The sequence below is a fragment of the Jatropha curcas genome, unplaced genomic scaffold (assembly GCF_041381405.1).
Source record: "Jatropha curcas cultivar XTBG-Jc1 unplaced genomic scaffold, XTBG_Jcur_1.0 HiC_scaffold_693_pilon, whole genome shotgun sequence".
In the NCBI taxonomy this organism is placed as follows: domain Eukaryota; kingdom Viridiplantae; phylum Streptophyta; class Magnoliopsida; order Malpighiales; family Euphorbiaceae; genus Jatropha; species Jatropha curcas.
The window spans coordinates 1,006-24,015 of NW_028322524.1; the positions used below are offsets into that span (position 1 = coordinate 1,006).

The following is a 23,010-nucleotide window of genomic DNA, read 5'->3' on the forward strand; positions in this document are numbered from 1 at the left end:
AATATATATAGGGGTAAAATTGAAAAAAAAATTACTCCCTAATATTCTCAAAACAAGGTAAATTGATGTACATAAAAAAACTGCAAGACGACTTGGTATATTTATGCACGGAAGGAGTAATATATAGTATTCATAATAATTGGTCTGGTTGAATATTAATAGTGGATTGATGATGCTACTAAATGCTCATGTCCACTAGCTATGAAAGGATCGAAAACAACCTTAGAATGAAAATGCAAAGACTTTTCATTGTATTGGAATTTCTGTCTTTAAAGGGAGAATTGCTTAAAACAAAAGGGGGCCTGTACACAGAATCAAAGTTGGCCAAGTTTAGATCTAATGATAGTGACTCGATCCTCATCAACCACATCAAAAGTTAAATTTCTAAATTAAATTATCTTATATGTTTTGTTGTAAATGCTTAAGTTGATTGAAGATATTGATAATTTAGTTTTTTTTTAGGTTTATATATATTTTTTATTTTAATTATCCAGCATTTGAATTCCACTGACTCGATTAATTCGGAGATAGACCTATAAAGGAAGCTCTTTACTTTGAATTTATACTCAAACCTTTGATTAAGGGAGAATGGATCTCTACGATCTCATCTCACCCTTCAAGGGTTCTAAGTTATATATATTTAATACATAATTTTATCGTTTAATTTCATTCTTCAATTTGACTATCTAATTTCATTAAGCAGATTGTATGAAGAGAGAAAAGAGATTCGGATCTTAATAACAAAGGATGAAGGTGAGTGTGACAATGGATCTACGCTCTTGATTGGATTAATCGTTGAAGTGCCTGTGAACTCTAGCCTTGATCAGTTAAGAAGTGCCTTTTTGCAGCTGATTATTTAACTTAAATATACTTTCAATAAACTCTAACAAAAATTTATTGTTTTACTTTACTTTTATGATTTAAATTTTAACTAATATTAGTTAGGATGTTTTAAACATTGAGTTTTTTGTTAACCATAATAGAGAAGTCCAACGAAATAAATATTTTATTCATTAAATCGGTACAATCTGGAATTAAAGCGTTATCGTGACTAAAATTGAAGTTCTGGATAGTAAGAGAGGAAAATTAGATTAGGATACAATTAAAACTATCCACAAAGTTTGAGATTATTTTAATAATTTAGCCTCATAATTTATGAGGGTCTTTTAGGCTTCATTTGGTTTAACGATTCATATCAGGTGATAGTTGATAGTTGATAACAGTTGCTGATAGCTGATAGCGAATGACTGATAGCAGTTAGTTAATCATTATCCATGTTTGGTAAAATTTTGGTAGCAGTTACTTTTAAAAATATAAAATAATTATTAAAGGCATTTAATTATTTTTATATATTATGATATAATGAATATATGTATAATTTTTAAAATTTAAAGTGAATATATTATTTTATTTTAATATATTATATAAATACAAATATTAATTAAAATTTTAAAATAATATTTAAAAATTTTATTTTTGAATAACTATAAAAAATATCATAAAAATATTAATTTTAAAAAATTATTATTTACAACTATTTTGATGAGGTTAACGTAGTTTAAAATAATATAAACAAATGCTTATACAAAAAAATTCCATAATATAGTTAATGGAATCAACAGTGATTGAGACTTCTATCAGCTATTGATTGTCGATTAAAAAGCTTATCAAATATCTACTGTGTAGCTGCTGAATAAAAAATAAATATCAACTAAATTAGTTGGACTAAACGTCCTTTTGTTAAAGTCTTTGCTTAGTTTACTCTTATTTATTTGTGGTCCAACTTGATTAGATTGAACTTGACACTTATTTTTTATTATTGATTTTTGCCACATGGAATCGTAAATGTTTCAAAGCTTAAATCGATAAATAAAATTGAGATTATGGTTAAAGCTGCTATTAAAAACCGAAATAACTAGTTATAGTCGGTATTAAGGAGCTAACAGAATTTTTTTTTTTATAGATATACTCGTTAGGGAAAAACACTTTCCTAAGATAAATTTTTGATTTTGGTTCAAATTTGGTGTGAGGCACTATTGCTCTTACATTGTCAAATTAGGGTGCAATAGTAAGACAAGAAACAAAATAAAAGACGATGTTACCCTCCATTTCTCTCAATCACCATCTCCCCCCTCTCTCTGTCTCTCAAACTCCAATAACATGATATTTTATTGGCCCTCTAAGTAGGAGTGGCCACGGATTTGGAACCGTTGGTTCGGTTTAAGAAACGAACCGAAAATTGAAAATTTCTATTTTGGTTTGAAACCGAACGGTTATGGTTTTGATTTCGATTCCTCAACGGTTCCAAATTAATGATCCCAATTAGTTCTTCGATTGATTTTTTCGACAAATCGTGTACTTATAAAATTAAAAATTAGGGAACATTTTTTTTGTTAAAAATTTAAAATTTAAATATTTATGAAATAATTTTTAGAAAAAACTTTAAGAAAAATTAATAAGGGCTTAACTTAATTTATTTGTTTTAAAAAAGGGCTTGAACTTTTCTTTTCTTTTAGAAAAATGGCTTGAACTTAATTTATTTTTTTTAGAAAAATGCTTGAACGTAACTTATTTTTTTTAAATGAAAAGGGTATTTATAGTAAACTTAAAAAATCAACTTTGCACAAATACCTTTAAAACTAGCCGTTATATAGTTGTTAGGAGGGTTAATTTGAGGATTTCACAAAATATTTGAAAAAATAAAAACATTTATTGGAACTAGATGAAATTGCCGGTTCCGATAGGTTCTTGAAACTGCCGATTCACAGTTTCTCAAAAGTTGGAAACGGAACCGAACCACAGATTTCGGTTCTGATTCCGGTTCCTCACGGTTTGAAACCGACAGTTCCGGTTTCAAAAACCGTGAATGGCCACCCCTACCTCTAGGTTCTTTAAGTGTCTTTAGCAATTGACTCAAAGACTAGGGATGTCAATTTTACCTGACCCGGTGGATATTCGATTTGATCTATTCTAGCAGATTTAGATAGTGAATAAACGAGTTTAGATCAGATTTAGGTAATATTTTTAGTACCCATATTGAGTTCGGATTTAAAGACTCGGGTAACCACTACCATTAATTGTTTAATTAATATTTTAAAAAATATTTAAAATAATATTTCTTAAAAAATTATATATAAACATTTTTAATTATATTTAGTTTAAAATAATATTTAATTATACCGAATTAAATCAATTTGATTCAGTTATTTCAAACTAGATTAGCTATTTGGGCTTAAAAAAAATAAATTTTGTTAATTATATTTGATAACCGAATCAAATCTGAAAACCAAATGGTTTTATGTATTCAAATCGATCAACAATTAAATTTCTAAAATAATTATTCAAAACACACCGGGAGTGGGTCAGTTTAGTTCAATTTTAAATTAGAAACCAAGATTTGCTTACCCATACACAAAATCTATCAAACAAAACGGAGCATATAAAAAAAAAAAAAAAAAAAAATCCAACAATCTGCTAAGTCAGTGAACTTTAGAAACTAAAACAACTCGCTTTGAGAATTGGATAGAATAATCAGAACCCATAAATTAATTAAAGAATTATAAAAAAATAAAGAAATTAGAAAATGAAACAAAAGAAAAGGAAGAAAAAGACACTAAAGTTTACACTAATAGAACGAGAGAGAACGAAATTGATTTTTAATCACCTAGATTCTTCACATGTTGGGCAAAAGAATTACTTATTTCATCACTAATTACTTGGTTTATCACAACATAACATGGTCTTCTCTCAGCTGCCAACTTTGAATTGGGACATCGTAATCATGGTTAGAGTTCAGACGATTTTGGTATTGAAAAGTACGAAATTTGACATCACAAAGTAGAGATGGAAAAAACCAAAGACAAAGATGATTGAGGAATCTAATCTTCTACTGGTTGTCTTCAATCCGTGCTGACATCTGAATCAGCCAATGGCGACACTTCGTTCTTGACTCTTAGAGTATCTTTTCACATGTCCACAAGTTTGGTTTGGCTTCTAGGCGTCGCAGTAGCGAGTGAAGAATTTTCTCCCTTATCAACTCAATTATTCTCATTAAATTAATATATATTGTTTATAATTTCTTAAAATTTACAATTTTAATATTTGAGATTTTTAATAACTCAATCCTTTAATCTTCGTAATAGTTAAAACTAAAATGTTATTTTATCACACTTTAGTCTTCAATATTTTGAATTATCTTACATTTTAATCTAATTAATTATGTTTTTAACACAAATTATTAAACTATAAAATATTATAAGTCCTAAAAATTTCTCTTAAAAATTTATATGATTATATAGATTCTGCCTTCAGTTTTAACTGTTCATACCAATCCAATGCTGAAAGTAATTATTGGTAGTTGGTAGCTAATAATTAATTGCGGTTCAAAATGAAGGTTGTTAGGTAAATGTTTTGTTGCAGTTAAATATAAAATGACTTTTAAAGATATAAATGCTTTTATATATTATTAGTCTTTGTATGATGTGCATTGTGACATCCGACTCAGCAAAGCAATCCTAAGAGGGCGGGTAGAGCGAAGCTCCTGGTTAGCTTCTAGGATGGCAGGCTAGCTAGGGTAGTGGAATGCGGGATACAGGAATGAATCGAATCATATATCGAAAGGGGGAAACTAATCATTAGAGGGGCCTTTTGGTGTAATGGCTGGAGAGTTGGAAGAACTCCAGGGTTAAGCATGCTCGCTTAACGGAAATCCTAGGATGGTTGACCTCCTGGGAAATTTTCCATTTCACCTGCGGGACAAAACCGTGCGGGTAGGGCATGCGGGGACTACACTGAGGTGTAGGGCGTCCGTGGACTACACCAAAGCAGACAATTCCTCTGGTGATTAGAGTCGGGGCGTGACATGCATTGTATGTTGCACGTTGACAATGCGCGTTATATACTCATTTTTTAAATCTATATAATGTTAAAGCATAAGTTTTATTTATAGTAAAAAAATACAAGTGACTAATTTATATTATATTTGCTATACAAACTATTTGTAATATTACTTCTTATGTATTTAATTCTATTTTTCCCGAGACCTATCTTTTAGTTCCTAATTATAAATGTAGATATTTAAAATCCTAATAGGTGCCCGAAAAGAAAATTAAGCCATCACTCAATCTCCAATTTCATACCCTCAACCCCAAATTAATATCTATATATAACTATAATGAAAAATAATAATAAATTATTTTTACTAAAAGAAATAAGAAGATGATATAAATTGATAATGAAAATCACTTTGAGTACAGTGGTATTATTACTCATCCAGTGTATCAAAGAAAGGAATATATGCACATACACACAAATTTTAAAAACCCCAAAAATGACCTAAACAGAAATATATAGTTCTCGTTTTTTTTTTTTCAGTTTCCTAAACACTAGTTTATTTAAGTGAAACAGATTTATAATATAAGAAAAAAACTATAAAGAAAACTAAAAATGCTTAATCATCAATAGACCATCTATTTATTGCAAAAGAAATGTTAATTTCTTATTAAATTAAAATGATAGTAGTTAAAAATTATTCAGTAACGAAAAAGAAAATAAAAAATTATTATTAAGAATAAAATTCTTTCAAAACTCACCTAATGAAAAAAAAAAAACGTTTTAATATATATAGATATATAAATATATCAATACAATATTATATATTCTTTTTAAATAAAAAATTTCAACTGTTTACTATTTCGGGTTTAATTAAGTAAATTCTATCTGAAAATTTACTTTTTAAAAAATATATCCAATCAAATCTTACGAACATAAAGAAAAAAATATGAGTAAAAATAATACACTTTTTTCTTCTTTTTTTTATCTCTCTTCTAAATAGAATATTATATATATTCTATTTAGAAAATTTATTTTTTAAAAAAATATATCCAATCAAATCATAGAAACATAAAGAAAAAAGAATATTAACAAAAAGAATACATTTTCTTTCTTTTTTATCTATATCCTAAAATAATTAAATATTTAATAAATAAATATAAAAATTTCAAATGTCTCATTATCATATATATTCATTAAAAAAATAAATTTAGTAAAAATAAAACTTAAACTTTTGAAATGCTTAATTGTCTACAAGTATTTATTTAAAAAAATAATTTTTTTATTCATTAGGAGGTTTGACAGGTAGAAATAACATTGCACGCTACACAACTATTCGTCATCCTACACATACATATTTTCATTTTATTTATAAATAAATTTTAAAAGTAAAAATTTAAAAATTTTGAAAGACTTTTTCTTTTTTTTTCTCTCTTCTAAATAAAATATTTTAAATTATAATAAAAATATAATCAAATATTTAAAAAATAAAATATAAAATAAAATATACAAATTTCAAACGTCTCATTATCATATATATTTAATAAAAAATAATATGTTCATACAACTTTTCTTTTAAACGAAAATATCATGTGTTATTTTAAATATCCAACAACATTACATCTTTGAGAAAATAATTTTATGTTGGCATTAAAAATTCTTAAATTATTTTTTCATGGTTTTTCCTTATTCATTTGAAATACTTTCATTATTTATATAATAATTTAGTTTAAACAAATGTTAAAAGAAAAAGTTAGGAACATACTCCGATATTGCTATAAAATAAATAATTACATGTATTATAGAAATTAAAGTTTAAATAAATACTCTTAGATACCATTAAAGATAAATATAATTATTGATTGATTTAGTAATTAATTCATTATGAAGTTGAGAAATAATCGAATGTAACCCAGACTTAATTTAATGTAAACTTTTTAAATCAATTAATAAAAAATTATTAAAAAAGTCAATTGATTAATAATTTAATATCATAATTTGTCAATTATTAAAAACTCATGTTATTTAATAAACTTAAAATATTATCAACTATCCCAAAAGATATTTTAGGATTTTTAAAATTTCACTAAGGTTATTATAAGTAATCTCATCATTTCCACTTTTATATATAGTATAGATATAAATATTGTATAATGTGTTTATATATATAAGAGTATTTTGTTAATAATTTAATCAACATCAATTGTTAATAATAGGTAGCTCTAAAATTTTATAGGAGTATTTTGAGATACTAGTATTTTTTGTGACGTGCATTGTACATTGTTAGTATTCGGTATTACTCATTGTTTATACTCATTAATTTATTCTTATATAGTATTAAATATGATTATAATTTTTCTCTTATATTTTCTAGATATTTATATAATGTTAAGATATGATTAATAATATTTGTATTATAAGTGAATAATATTTTTCTTAAACTAATTTTAATATGATAGGACAATATTAAAAGTCAAGTATATTTAATAAAATATTTATAAACAATAAAATAAAAAAATATTACTAATTATAAGATTAGACTTTAATTTTTTTGAAAATGATAAGGTTAAACTTTAATTATCATAGAATTCTTTAAAAAATTAAATAATATGATGTTGTGTTATTGAATATTGATTTGAGTTCAAGAAAAACTTAGATATAGGAAAATAGATATAAATAAGAAAAAAATTTAAAAATTTAAAAATTTAAAAATTTAATATTTTTTATAGATTTTTTTATTTATTTTTTTGGCATTAGGAAGTTTATTTAAAATTAAAATAATAATTTTTTTTAAACCAATTAATATTGTAAATAATGAACACTTGAAAGTTGAATTAGAATAATATATTAAAACAATAAACACTTGAAAGTTCAATTAAAATAATAATAAACACTTGAAAGTTCAATTAGAATAATATATTAAAATAATGATATTACCTTGTAAAAGAATATTAAAAATTATAATTTATCAATTATTAAAAACTCTAGTTGTTTAATAACTCAAACTATTATTAACTATCTAATGGTTATCTAATGACTAAGAATATTTTATTACTGGTAATCTCATTATTATCACTCATTCCTATTTTTATATAGTATGGGTAAGTGATAGATTAGAGAATTGAGGTGTCTTTTTTTGTAGTATTGAGAAGGAGAGTTTCGAACTTGAATCTATTGTCATATCGTATGCACTTACCATTAGGCTATGCTTTGATGTGGACCGGTGGTTTTTACTATTTAGTTGGTGTAGAATTAGGAGCAATTTCTCTCAATCTTAGATAAAATACAATTAATAGTCCCTCAGAAATATATAGTTTTTAGATAAATTACGATTAAGTTCCTAAAAATATTAGGAGTTCCATTAATAACAATAAAATTTGGATTTCAATAATAGAAATGGGTAAAAAGGTAATGTTAAAAAAGAAAATTTTCTATAGAAAATAACTACGGCAATGGTGATTTATATTTGTGGATGAATATAAAATTGATGATTTTGATTTGTTCCTCAAAGAGCTGTCTTTTCTTATAGTTTTTAACACTGTAGTTAAGTAATAAGTCTTCATATACAACTATTCGCATTAGTGGTCAACTTGTAATATTTCGAAGACTTACTTGAATCAATCAATAATATAACTGAAACGTATTCTGTTGCTCAAGAAATTTTCTTTAGTTTTTTTTTTTCCAATTGCATCAATAAAATATCTTTCTAGTTTGAATTTTCTAGTTTGAATTTTCCAATTTATTTACAATAATTGGATCGAAGAATACTTGCTAGTATTTGCTCAAGTCAGGGAATGCTGAAGTGAATACTTGCTATTCGTTTTGGTCCTCATATTTTGTCTTTCAAGATATTTTTCCAGATGAGCAGGATAGAAGAAGACCAGTAAAGTGTAAAGGATAATTTTATCAAATTGAAAAAAATTACTCTTGGTACGGTTGGTTTAATATAAATAGATTACATCTTTAGCTGAATATTACTTGTAAGTTTAGAAGTTCAAAAAATATAGTCCTTAATATCAAGAGTTTAGAGTATGACCGGTAAAGTAATTGTTTTGTTAGTTGTTTAGCTGTTTAAGTAGTGTTTAGTTGTTAACTATTTGGATAGCTTTTCATGAATTACTAAAAGTTAAACGTTACATGAGTTAACTTTTCACAAAATGTTATCATAACCTCTAAAAACTATTTCAAATGATATATTACTGAATAATATTTAAGTTACATTTAAACCTTAAAAGCTACTTAAAATACTTGCCGAATACAACCATAACATGAAGGGGTCAAGTGTGGGTCCATTAGGCCAAATCTTTTTTCTAACTTTACCCTCTATATAAAATAATGAAAAATTTCAAATTTACCTACTAAATAGTAATTTTTTTTAATTTGGCTCTTGAACTTTTGAAAATTTTTTTATCTTTTAACTTTCAATTCATTTACGGATATTAAGAAAGTTTTATTTGAATATTATCCAAACTGAAGCATGGAGATATAAACCAAAATAATAATAACAACAATAAGAACAGTTGTGATTTTGACATTTTCCCTAAATGTATACAGTGAATATTACTAAAAATTAGAAAGAAAAAAAAAACCCACTAATATCATTTGTGTACCAAATAATTTTTAAATAATGAATTTATTTATTAAATTATTGGAGTCCCAAAACGCAAAAATAATTGTTACGTCACACTTGCAACAAACGGCGAGAATTCGAAGTATAAAACCATATATATACACCTCTATGACTACAAAGTGCCCAAGCTTGCCGTATAGCTACTCATCATCTTCAATCATCAATGGCGGATACAGTTTCTCCTCCTCTATATGAAAAATATTCTCGTAAAAACCATATTCATAGAGTTTTGGACATTTGCATCCTCTTTCTTCTAACTTCTCTCATTGTTTATCGTCTTTAACTCTCAAGAATCATGGTTTTTCTTGGCTTCTTGCTCTTTTATGCGAGTCATGGTTTACTTTTGTCTGGGTTCTTACTGTCAGCACAAAATGGAACCCTGTGGATTACAAAACATACCCAGAACGCCTCCCTCAAAGGTAATGAATATCTTTTCTTTTTGGCTCTCTTTTAATTCATTTCTCTAAATCTATACTATTTGTTTATGTTTTTTTTCACATTGAGAAATTTCCAATTGCAGAGTTCCACACTCATTTTAGTTTGGTCTAATGAAAACGCTTCTGTAAACTTGAAGATTGGTTTATTATTATGTCACCAAGCTAGACCTTTATTTGTACATGAAAATTTATTATATATATGAATTTTTTTTTCTGATATACTATAAGTTTTTCTTTATTGTTATTTATAAATTCTTTTACAGAGTGGAAAAGTTTCTTCCAGCAGTGGATATGTTTGTGACAACGGCAGACCCAGTGCTAGAACCGCCTATAATAACAATGAACACAGTAATATCATTATTAGCAGTTGATTATCCAGCAAATAAGCTTGCTTGCTATCTATCAGATGATGGATGTTCTCCTCTCACCTTTTACTCTCTGCTTGAAACTTCCAAGTTTGCTAAGCTTTGGGTTCCCTTTTGCAAGAAGTACAATATTCAAGTTAGAGCTCCCTTTAGATACTTTTCATCCACTGATCATAAGCCTATGTTGTCTAGTGATGCTAGCTCATTGGAATTCCAACAAGAATGGAAAAAAATGAAGGTAACAACAATTTTCTGCTAAGTTGTCCTATCCAATCTTGTCGGGTGAGGTTTTTCTTGAATTTTCTAAGCTAAAGAGAAATTACATTATATGAATGTGACAACTTGTCTATTTAACTTTTTTGCTAAATTGATATATAACATACCATACTTAGTGCATGACTTGGATAGATTAATATGTAAATTAAACTTTTTGATAATTAAATAACATTATCTTTATTTTTTTTTTTTTGGCTTTGTCATTTTATTAATAGGATGAGTACGAGGAGCTTAGCCGCAAAATCCAAGATGCAGCCAAAAAATCCTCTCCTTGTGATCTAACCGGTGATTTTGCATTTTTCTCCAAAATAGAATGTAAAAACCATCCTACTATAATTAAGGTCAGTATACCTATTTTATTTTTTTAATTATTTCAAATTTTAATTAATTTAATTGAGGGTTTGAACTCCTTAATTATTCTAAATGCTAAAATATATTAGAATCTATAAAATAACAACTCTGGCAATAAGGCCACCCTATTTTAGAAAATTTTAAATTAATTTTTAATTCAATTTGTTTATTATTTTCTACCCTTTTATGGTTGTTTCTGTAGATTATGTGGGAAAATAAGGAAGGTCTTTCAAATGGGTTGCCTCATTTGATTTATATATCGAGAGAGAAGAGGCCAAATCATCCACACCACTACAAAGCAGGTGCCATGAATGTACTGGTATGTATTTTCTTCATCCCAATTAAATCAATCATTGAAAATTAATTAGATATTGTAGTGATTAAAGTTAATTTTACTTTTTTAATGATGATAAACAGACCAGAGTCTCTGGATTGATAACAAATGCACCATTTATGTTAAATATGGATTGCGACATGTTTGCCAATAATCCACAGATCGTCCGTCACGCAATGTGCTTCTTTTTAGGTTCTAAGAACGAAGGGGATACTGCATTTGTCCAAACTCCACAAATTTTTTATGATGGACTTAAGGATGACCCATTTGGAAATCAATTGGTAGTTCTGTATAAGGTGAGCTGGAATCGGTTTTTTACAATTTGTTAGCAATAGGAACCGAATTTTTAAAGGAAAAGAGAGAGTTAAAAATTGAAACTTGAATATAATTTTGGGTAAAGGTATGTGCTTTCTTTTTTTTTTATTAACAAAAGTTTGATTTTGTTGGAGAATATTTTTTTAGAATTTTTAAAAAATTAATATTTTGGTATTTGTTTTAGTATATAGGACGTGGAATAGTAGGACTTCAAGGACCTTTCTACGGTGGGACAGGATGTTTCCACAGGAGAAAAGTAATCTATGGCTTATGTCCTAATGATATTGGATATTTTGCTAAATTTCTCACTCCAGTCACTGGTAATTAACTGTAGATTATCTTATAAGCTTCTCTTCAATTTTTTATTTTATTTTGTTAATTAATTGAATTATCCCTAATGACAAAATTAATGAAAATAATGACTGGGTGAGCAGGTAATTTGGATGATAAAGAATTGCTAAATATATTTGGGAACTCAAAGGAGTTTATCACATCAGCTGCTAATGCATTGGAAGAGAAGACAAATAGACCAAACAATCTTTCTGATTCAATGGAGGCAGCTTATCACGTCGCTGCTTGTGGCTACGAGTATGGAACTGCGTGGGGTAAACAGGTTAGAAACTTATGCTCCTGAAGTCACAAACTTCAGTAACGTGTTATCCCTCACATACTAGTAATAATAATTTTTGAGTAGTTTTAATATTTATATGTAAAATATTCAATTATTGTGCAGTTAATATAATCTATGAAACAATAATTTTCATATTTTTCAATTATTCAATAACTATTTAATCGATATAATATTAAAAATTCAAGTATTCGATAGAATAATTGTTGTGCGGTGTCCACTCAGTGGGACCCACACTTTGTTGAAAATAAAAGATGAGAAAGAAAATTTTCTTCTTGATAGGTGATCCGTTTTTCGGTGGAAGCGTGATTAACGTGTCTATCTCTCCTAATCACGCGTCCATCTCTCCTATAAATAGGAGATGGCGTAACGCTTCTTTACACAACAAGAGTGAAAGAAAAAGAAGAGAAATTTGAGAGAGTTGTTCCAGTTTTAGGGTGTTTTTGGGAAACACATTTAAGCGCCACTATTTTTGTATTACTCTCCTTGTAAGCCTACTTTTTATATAGTGGAAGAAATATTCGGTTTTTGTCCCGTGGACGTAGCCCTAAACAGTTAAAGGGTAAACCACGTAAATATCTGTGTGTCATATTTCTATTTTTCCGCTGTATTATTATTCTCGTAATTTTATTGTCGGGCCCTAACAATAATTTATTACTTCAAAATATTTAATAAATATAATTTTATAAATTAAAGTAAAAAATTAGAATGCGATAAACTTTTTTTATACATAAAATAAATGGGTGAATTTATGCATAGCATTTAACGCATGGTATTTGATGAATTTGGGATTATCTTAGGTTGGTTGGCAATATGGATCCACAACAGAAGATGTCCTAACGGGTCTAAAGATCCATGAAAGAGGTTGGAGATCCGTATATTGCAAACCCGACCCACCCGCCTTTCTTGGGTGTGCACCATCAGGTGGGCCAACCTCAATGACCCAACAAAAGAGGTGGGCCACAGGTTTACTTGAAATATTAGTAAGCAAAAGGAATCCTATATTTGCCACCATTTTTGGGAAACTCCAAATAAGGCAGTGTTTGGCCTATTTGTGGATCTTTTTGTGGGGCTTGCGTTCAATTCCTGAGCTGTGCTATATGGTGTTGCCTGCTTACTGTATCATCACCAACTCCAATTTCTTGCCCAAGGTGAAATCTATTTTTAAAACTGATTTATTAATTAGCACTTGCCTTTGCATGTTCATATATTTTCATACTAGCATGTTTTTTATAATAAATTTAGATATTAAATATATTTTATTTTGTATAAATTGAAATTGAAGTTTTTTTTTTCATTTTTAAGTAAAATAAAAGGAAAAAGTGCATTTAGAAATTTGTCACTATTAAATGAAAAATAATTATGTAATACTGTAAAAAGATTTATTTTAGCATGTATAATCAAAATTAAAGAAATTTCGGTAGTATAATTTTACTAAAATTTTAAAGACTTATGAAATTAATTGACATCAAGCAAATATAAAATATAAAATGAATTTCTTTCTATATATGTTCTCAACATTGATACATGGAAAGAACAAAATAAAATGAATTGTACACATTTAATATGAATACAACTGCTATTTTTTATAAGTTGAGAAAGTTTATTTATGACATTATAAATACATTTAATATTAAAAAGTAAAATGGAATTGCTTCTAAATATAAATTATTCCTAATTTATTTTTTATCAGTTCCTGTGTTTTTCTCATATTCATGTGAGCATATGTGTGTGTGTGTATATAGATACGATAAATTCTAATTATTTTTTTTATTTTAAATTGATAAACTTCATGTTATGAGCCAAATTCAATATTTAAAATATTAAATTTTAAATAAAATTCAAGAATCCAAATGTCATAGCCCTGACCTGGTCAGTATTGTCCGCTTTAGGCTTTGCAACCCTCACGGAATTGTCCCTCAGGCAGGCTTTGCAACTCGCCCAAAAGCGCGCTAACCAAGTTAGAAGCTACCCCTCTTATGTATAGATCGTTTACCCCGTCCTTAACCGATGTGGGATTTGCCTAAGGTGTGCTGGCCTTGCCACATACACCCCCCCTTGGGGACTCAGCGTCCTCGTTGAGGTTTGCCCCACCACCGGCCAGAGGGCACAGGGCCGGCTCTGATACCAATTGTCATAGCCCTGACCTGGTCAGTATTGTCCGCTTTAGGCTTTGCAACCCTCACGGATTTGTCCCTCAGGCAGGCTTTACAACCCGCCCAAAAGCGCGCTAACCAAGTTAGAAGCTACCCCTCTTATGTATAGATCGTTTACCCCGTCCTTAACCGATGTGGGATTTGCTTAAGGTGTGCTGGCCTTGCCACATACACCCCCCCTTGGGGACTCAGCGTCCTCGCTGAGGTTTGCCCCACCACCGGCCAGAGGGCATAGGGCCGGCTCTGATACCAATTGTCATAGCCCTGACCTGGTCAGTATTGTCCGCTTTAGGCTTTGTAACCCTCACGGATTTGTCCCTCAGGCAGGCTTTGCAACCCGCCCAAAAGCGCGCTTGTAACATCCTCTTGAGTTGAGTTGGGTTGAACCAAACCTGGTTGGGGTAGAATGGATGATAAGTGGACTTAGTTGCATGAAAAGTTTAGGACTTATTGGCATCACCATATATAGCTTGGGTATGAAGCTGCAACCTTCTTATAAGTGAGGTACCATGTAGAACTTTTACACACAAAATCACTTTTTCTAGAGTCTATCTGTTCCTTTCATTTTCACTTTCCCATTTTCACGTTTCTCATTCTTTTCTTACTTTTCCCTCCCATTTCCTTTGCCTTTTCACTGTAGTTAAGCATTAAGTCAACTCCAAGTAAGTAAATTCCTTGAAGTTAAAGGTTATTCAATCTTTAATTTAGCTATATTGGAGATGAATCATGAGAATTCTTGTGTATAAGAGAAGAAAGTTCAAAGGTAGCAGAGAAGAGAAACTAAAAACAGAGCCCCAGCTTTGTGGCAAGAAAGGTTTGATATCTCTTGTTATTTCCCATGTTCTTTGCATGAAAAATTGTGTGGAGTGTTGCTCATGAGATCATATGTTGCTTATTGTTGAGTGAGAGGATTGAAATGATGTGAAAACAGGGGATGGAATGAGTTTATGCTGAACCAGAGTTTGCTGGAAATTTTACCAGCAACTTCATCTTGATTTTGACTCCATTTAATGATGGAACTAGGAATTGTCATAGAAGAGTTATTTGTTCCTCTATGTGTTATCTTTACGTGGGCTTTTGAATCATTCAATTTGGAGTTGTATATTGAGAGTTATGGCCAAAAGACTACAGACTGTACAGTTTGGAATCACGTCGCGCGCGCCGCGCAGGCTGGGCAGCGTGTCGCGCTCGCGAATTCCACATGCGCGGTTGCGACCTTGGCCAGAAGCTCTCTGACTCTCAGTTTGCGCATTTCGCGCTCGCGAACTCCACAAGCGCGCTCGCGACTTCATCTCGCACTCGCGACTTGTGTTGCGCGGTCGCGACTTGAGCCAGAAAGCTCTCTGACTCTCAAATGGTACATCTCGCGCTCGCGAGGTTTGAAGACGCGCTCGCGACTTGGTCTCGCGCTCGCGACTAAGGTTGCGCGGTCGCGACTTTGAGCCAGAAACTCTCTGACTCTCATTTGACATTCTCGCGCTCGCGACTTTCAAAAGCGCGCTCGCGACTTACCTCTTCAGTGTAACTCGCGCTCGCGACTTGGCATGTCGCGCTCGCGACTGATGCTTTGACATTCTTTTTGTCTTCATTTCCTATGCAATTAACTTCCTTTGCTCATCATGCATGCATCCAATCATTGTAAAACAAAAATACAACATAAGAACATGGATTAAAACAACATGTAAGCATTTATATGATGTGAACTCAAATCAATATAATGAACTATGAAGTTGTAAAACCATTTATGTGCTATTGTGTTACATTGTTGATATGCTAATATGAAGCTCCATTGAGGTTGGGTAGAAACCATGTAGATAAGGCTATGTCGCGACATAGAATAGCAGATCTGCGCCCCATACAGTTTGGAACTCCAGCTACAGGCCGTTGAGTGGATATGATTATACAGGCCATAGCAGCCAAGCATACAGTATTCATACAGTTTCATACAGTTTATCTTATCACTTCGGTTTCACTATAACCTTATGGAGCCATACAGATATTTTAACTTGCTATTGCATGAATCATACAGTAAAATAAACAGTAAGAAAGATCATTAAGGTAAAATGAAAGCCGCATGTTATGTGTGATTATATGTACTTACATAATGCTTTTTGCTTATATGTGTGCTTATTGTTATTTTATGTTGAGATATCCACTGAGCTTTAATAGCTCAGCGAGTTACCTGTTTAACTCGCAGGTTTTGAGACTGGTCTTTTAAGCGTCAGCGTACAACTGCAGCAGTTCATCTGTAGAAGACTCAGTCTTCAGGGTAGCTCCCTATTTTGATGTGTAACTTTTATTTATTCTATTCATGGCATGTACAGGGCACACAGTTGGGCCCATTTCACTTTAAAAACTTGTATTATGTATATCAATATTCAGTACACTATTAATGTAAACAGCTTTTGTATACTATAATAGTCAATAGTCAGTATGATATCAGCATGTCAGAACATTTAAGTCAACCAGTTTGTATCATCTCGACTCGGTTCATTCGGGTTATTGGGTGGACCGGGAAGGGGTGTTACAAATTTTGGTATCAGAGCCCTTGGTTTAATTTCCTCGGGCTTGCATGCATAAGTCAGTAGAGTGTACATGCCATGACTACCCTGATGAACTAAGCAGTTGTTATTCTTTTAGGAGGATGTCTCAGGAAGGTGAGAGGATGTCTCAGGAAGGTGAGAGTGAGTCACACGCCTCCAGAGCAGTGGAGGGTGAGGCTCCAGTAGCACCAGGTCAAGCTAGAACAGTGGAGGGTGAGGCTTCAAGAGCACCAGGTCAAGAGGTGCTGTTAAAGCAACTTGCAGATACTTTTCGACAGATTGCAGGGGTGATGCCTCAAGCACCCGTCGTAGTAGAAAGAGAGAGAAAGCCCCCATTGGAGAAGCTCCGAAAATATGGTGCAAAGGAATTCAAAGCAAGCAAAGATGACAGTCCCGAAGTAGCTGAGTATTGGCTAGATGGGACATCGAGAGTCCTAGAACAATTGCAGTGTACAGCCGAAGACAAGTTGATTTGTGCCACTTCATTGCTGATTAAGGAGGCATATACATGGTGGACCACTGTGCAACAGAGAGTAACAGCAGATCAGCGTATTTGGCAATTCTTCTTGGATGAATTCAAGAAGAAGTTCATCACCGAGGCTTACCTAGATGCGAGAAGGAAAGAATTCTTATACTTGCGACAGAACAGAATGTCTGTAGCCGAATATGAAAGAGAATTTACTAGACTCAGCAGGTATGGTAAGCAGATAGTGTCTACAGAAGCCGAAAGGTGTAAGAAGTTCCAAGAAGGCTTGAATGATGAGATTCAGATGGGAGTGGTAGCTTCCAGATTCAGAGAATTCTCAGCCTTGGTAGAGGCAGCACAGGAGATAGAGCGAATACAGGCCAATCAGCGTTCTAGACGCCAGCGGTCTCAGCAGAGAAGAGACCAGACTCAGGGTGCACCCAGTACACATCAGCCGGAGAGCAAGAGATTCAGAGGTGCTAGTAGTTCAGCTGGTTCTAGGCCTCCTTTTAGCCAAGGCATAGCCAGGGGTACCACCAAGGAGGGAAGTGGAGTTTGCCATAGATGTCTATCCTGGAGCAGCACCAGTATCTATTGCACCTTACAGAATGGCACCAGCAGAGTTAAAAGAGTTAAAGATTCAGCTGCAGGAGTTATTGGATAACGGCTTTATCAGACCTAGTGTATCACCTTGGGGAGCACCGGTATTATTTGTTAAGAAGAAAGATGGATCACTCAGACTGTGCATTGATTACAGACAGCTGAATAAGCTGACAATCAAGAATAAGTATCCATTGCCTCGAATCGATGATTTGTTTGATCAGTTAAAAGGTGCAGGTATGTTTTCTAAGATTGACCTCAGGTCGGGATATCATCAGTTGCGTATAAAAGAAGAAGATATCGCTAAGACTGCATTCAGGACCCGATATGGTCACTTTGAATTTTTAGTAATGCCATTCGGTCTCACAAATGCACCGGCGGTTTTCATGGATCTCATGAACCGCGTGTTTCATTCATACCTGGATCAGTTTGTGGTGGTGTTTATAGATGACATTTTGGTCTATTCCAGAGACAGGGCAGAACATGATAAGCATTTGCGGATTGTACTTCAGACATTGAGAGATAAACAGCTGTATGCTAAGCTTAGTAAGTGTGAGTTTTGGCTAGAAGAAGTTTCTTTCTTAGGCCATGTGGTGTCATCAGAGGGTATCAGGGTGGATCCTAAGAAGATTGAAGCTATTATTGATTGGAGACCACCCAGAAATGTCACAGAAGTTCGAAGTTTTCTGGGTTTAGCCGGTTATTACAGAAGGTTTGTAAAGGGATTCTCCATCATTGCATCACCCTTAACAAGACTGCTGAAGAAAGAGGCTAGATTTCACTGGGATGATAGATGTCAGCAGAGTTTTGACACTTTGAAGACCAAGTTGACTGAAGCACCAGTGTTGACTCAGCCAGTGTCAGGTAAAGACTTTGAGATTTATAGTGATGCTTCTCATATTGGGTTAGGATGTGTACTCATGCAAGATGGGAAAGTGGTGGCTTATGTCTCCAGACAATTGAAGCCACATGAGTTGAATTATCCAACCCATGATCTAGAACTGGCAGCCATTGTTCTAGCATTCAAAGTATGGCGGCATTATCTGTATGGTGAGAAGTGTTACATTTACACAGATCATCAGAGTTTAAAGTATTTACCCACACAGAAGGACTTGAATTCAAGACAACGGAAGTGGATGCAGATTCTGGCTAATTATGATTATGTCATTAATTACCATCCGGGCAAAGCTAATGTGGTAGCTGATGCCCTTAGCCGGAAATCATTGTTTGCTTTGAAAGCCATGAGAATTAGCATGGAGTTGCAACAGCAGGGAGTTATTCTAGCACAGATGCAAGTACAGCCATCATGGGTTCAAGAAGTTGCAGAAGCACAGAAGAAAGATGCACAAACAGCAGTATGGGTGAAACAAGTACAGGAAGATCATGGTGGGAAATTCAGATTGGATAACAGTGGAGTATTGTTCTTTGAGGACAGAGTTGTTGTACCACAGATAGGGGAAATCAGACAGGAGATTCTGCATGAAGCTCATAACAGTCCATATACAATGCATCCAGGTAGTACCAAGATGTATCAAGATTTGAAGCAAGGCTATTGGTGGCCGGGCATGAAGAAAGATATCGGAAATGTTGTAACAAGATGTTTAACATGTCAACAAGTAAAAGCAGAACATCAACTGCCATCTGGGTTGCTTCATCCAATAACAGTGCCAACATGGAAGTGGGATCAGATCACGATGGATTTTGTTACTGGATTACCTCAGACGCAGCGGAAGCATGATGCAGTATGGGTGATCGTGGACAGATTAACCAAGTCTGCTCACTTTCTACCAGTCAGGATGGACTATGCTCTGGATAAGTTAGCAGAAATTTATGTTCAAGAAATAGTTCGACTACATGGAGTTCCCTCATCCATTATCTCTGATCGTGATCCAAGGTTTACATCGAAGTTTTGGGGTAAACTGCAGGAAGCATTAGGGACGAAACTGCATTTCAGCACTGCTTTTCATCCGCAGACAGATGGCCAGTCAGAAAGAGTAATTCAAATATTGAAAGACATGATGAGATCATGTGTTATTGAATTTGAAGGCAGTTGGGACAAATATGTCTCTCTCATGGAATTCGCCTACAACAACAGCTATCAATCGAGCATCAAAATGGCACCATATGAAGCATTGTATGGTAGAAGATGCAGGACACCTGTATGTTGGACAGAACTTAGTGAGAAGAAGATTTTGGGTCCAGATTTGGTTAGAGATACAGAAGAGAAAGTGGAAATCATCAGAAAACGGCTAAAAGAAGCAAGTGATCGACAAAAGTCCTATGCTGATTTAAAAAGAAAGGACATTGAGTATTCGGTTGGGGATAAGGTATTTCTAAAAGTTTCACCATGGAAAAAGATCTTAAGGTTTGGACAAAAGGGTAAGCTAAGTCCTAGGTTCATTGGTCCATACGAGATTGTTGAACGCGTAGGACCATTAGCCTATCGCCTAGCATTACCTCCAACCTTAGATTGAATCCATAATGTGTTTCAGATACAGATCAGATCCCTCACATGTGTTATCAGCAGAAGAGATTGAAATTCAGCCGGATCTCACTTATGAAGAAGAACCAGTTCAAATCCTAGCCAAAGAAACTAAAGAATTGCAGAACAAGAAAATAGCATTGGTGAAGGTTCTTTGGAGGAATCATAAGACAGAAGAAGCAACTTGGGAATCTGAAGAAACCATGCGACAACAATATCCGCATTTGTTTACAACAGGTAAACTTCGGGACGAAGTTTTTATTTAGGAGGGGAGAACTGTAACATCCTCTTGAGTTGAGTTGGGTTGAACCAAACCTGGTTGGGGTAGAATGGATGATAAGTGGACTTAGTTGCATGAAAAGTTTAGGACTTATTGGCATCACCATATATAGCTTGGGTATGAAGCTGCAACCTTCTTATAAGTGAGGTACCATGTAGAACTTTTACACACAAAATCACTTTTTCTAGAGTCTATCTGTTCCTTTCATTTTCACTTTTCCATTTTCACGTTTCTCATTCTTTTCTTACTTTTCCCTCCCATTTCCTTTGCCTTTTCACTGTAGTTAAGCATTAAGTCAACTCCAAGTAAGTAAATTCCTTGAAGTTAAAGGTTATTCAATCTTTAATTTAGCTATATTGGAGATGAATCATGAGAATTCTTGTGTATAGGAGAAGAAAGTTCAAAGGTAGCAGAGAAGAGAAACTAAAAACAGAGCCCCAGCTTTGTGGCAAGAAAGGTTTGATATCTCTTGTTATTTCCCATGTTCTTTGCATGAAAAATTGTGTGGAGTGTTGCTCATGAGATCATATGTTGCTTATTGTTGAGTGAGAGGATTGAAATGATGTGAAAACAGGGGATGGAATGAGTTTATGCTGAACCAGAGTTTGCTGGAAATTTTACCAGCAACTTCATCTTGATTTTGACCCCATTTAATGATGGAACTAGGAATTGTCATAGAAGAGTTATTTGTTCCTCTATGTGTTATCTTTACGTGGGCTTTTGAATCATTCAATTTGGAGTTGTATATTGAGAGTTATGGCCAAAAGACTACAGACTGTACAGTTTGGAATCACGTCGCGCGCGCCGCGCAGGCTGGGCAGCGTGTCGCGCTCGCGAATTCCACATGCGCGGTTGCGACCTTGGCCAGAAGCTCTCTGACTCTCAGTTTGCGCATTTCGCGCTCGCGAACTCCACAAGCGCGCTCGCGACTTCATCTCGCACTCGCGACTTGTGTTGCGCGGTCGCGACTTGAGCCAGAAACCTCTCTGACTCTCAAATGGTACATCTCGCGCTCGCGAGGTTTGAAGACGCGCTCGCGACTTGGTCTCGCGCTCGCGACTAAGGTTGCGCGGTCGCGACTTTGAGCCAGAAACTCTCTGACTCTCATTTGACATTCTCGCGCTCGCGACTTTCAAAAGCGCGCTCGCGACTTACCTCTTCAGTGTAACTCGCGCTCGCGACTTGGCATGTCGCGCTCGCGACTGATGCTTTGACATTCTTTTTGTCTTCATTTCCAATGCAATTAACTTCCTTTGCTCATCATGCATGCATCCAATCATTGTAAAACAAAAATACAACATAAGAACATGGATTAAAACAACATGTAAGCATTTATATGATGTGAACTCAAATCAATATAATGAACTATGAAGTTGTAAAACCATTTATGTGCTATTGTGTTACATTGTTGATATGCTAATATGAAGCTCCATTGAGGTTGGGTAGAAACCATGTAGATAAGGCTATGTCGCGACATAGAATAGCAGATTTGCGCCCCATACAGTTTGGAACTCCGGCTACAGGCCGTTGAGTGGATATGATTATACAGGCCATAGCAGCCAAGCATACAGTATTCATACAGTTTCATACAATTTATCTGATCACTTCGGTTTCACTATAACCTTATAGAGCCATACAGATATTTTAACTTGCTATTGCATGAATCATACAGTAAAATAAACAGTAAGAAAGATCATTAAGGTAAAATGAAAGCCGCATGTTATGTGTGATTATATGTACTTACATAATGCTTTTTGCTTATATGTGTGCTTATTGTTGTTTTATGTTGAGATATCCACTGAGCTTTAATAGCTCAGCGAGTTACCTATTTAACTCGCAGGTTTTGAGACTGGTCTTTTAAGCGTCAGCGTACAACTGCAGCAGTTCATCTGTAGAAGACTCAGTCTTCAGGGTAGCTCCCTATTTTGATGTGTAACTTTTATTTATTCTATTCATGGCATGTACAAGGCACACAGTTGGGCCCATTTCACTTTAAAAACTTGTATTATGTATATCAATATTCAGTACACTATTAATGTAAACAGCTTTTGTATACTATAATAGTCAATAGTCAGTATGATATCAGCATGTCAGAACATTTAAGTCAACCAGTTTGTATCATCTCGACTCGGTTCATTCGGGTTATTGGGTGGACCGGGAAGGGGTGTTACAGCGCTAACCAAGTTAGAAGCTACCCCTCTTATGTATAGATCGTTTACCCCGTCCTTAACCGATGTAGCCCTGACCTGGTCAGTATTGTCCGCTTTAGGCTTTGCAACCCTCACGGATTTGTCCCTCAGGCAGGCTTTGCAACCCG

The 23,010-nt window shown here is 33.2% G+C and overlaps 1 pseudogene across 1 annotated transcript; it reads left to right on the top strand.

Annotated features, from left to right (window-relative positions):
- Positions 1-9,576: 9,576 nt before the first annotated feature.
- LOC149491744 (cellulose synthase-like protein B3) lies at positions 9,577-22,748 on the top strand (annotated as a pseudogene). The gene is made up of 9 exons (XR_016319292.1): positions 9,577-9,879; positions 10,161-10,500; positions 10,754-10,879; positions 11,092-11,208; positions 11,307-11,519; positions 11,723-11,858; positions 11,973-12,151; positions 12,967-13,317; positions 21,083-22,748. The product of XR_016319292.1 is annotated as a cellulose synthase-like protein B3 (transcript).
- Positions 22,749-23,010: the final 262 nt, after the last annotated feature.